The 397-nt window shown below is 37.0% G+C and overlaps 1 protein-coding gene across 1 annotated transcript in view; it reads right to left on the bottom strand.

The window, feature by feature from the left end:
• ZCWPW2 (zinc finger CW-type and PWWP domain containing 2) overlaps positions 1-397 on the bottom strand; it is a 166,642-nt gene that overhangs the window by 149,179 nt on the left and 17,066 nt on the right. The gene's annotated exons all lie outside the window — the stretch shown is intronic.

Raw genomic sequence — 397 nt, 5'->3', positions numbered from 1 at the left:
CACCCGCCTGGGCCTCCCAAAGTGCTGGGATTACAGGCGTGAGCCACCGCGCCCGGCCCCAATTTTTTTTTAATCCAGTTTTTAAAATAAGTATTGAGTCACATTCTTATAAAATAGGCAAATGCTCTTCCTTCATTATAAAAAGTCTGAACTGATATTTTCCCCCTGAACTTTCAGAAAAGTGGCAATAAGAGTACTTTGGTTTAGGCTCATGTGAGGTTGGCTTTTAATAAAGATCTCAGAATTGAAGAGGTCCATATTCAGAATTCATTAATCACTTATAATCTCAAAATTTAGAATGCCTGACTGAAAGAAGGCACCCAAAAACCAACCCATTCGGCCATAACACACACCTCTTATTTTCTAGTAGGTTTTTTTTTTTTTTTTTTTTTTTTTT

Source organism: Sapajus apella, unplaced genomic scaffold (genome assembly GCF_009761245.1).
Source record: "Sapajus apella isolate SASKATOON/1434 unplaced genomic scaffold, GSC_monkey_1.0 scaffold4, whole genome shotgun sequence".
NCBI lineage: Eukaryota > Metazoa > Chordata > Mammalia > Primates > Cebidae > Sapajus > Sapajus apella.
Note: the sequence above shows the minus strand (reverse complement) of the source record. Positions and strands in the feature narration are given on the sequence as shown.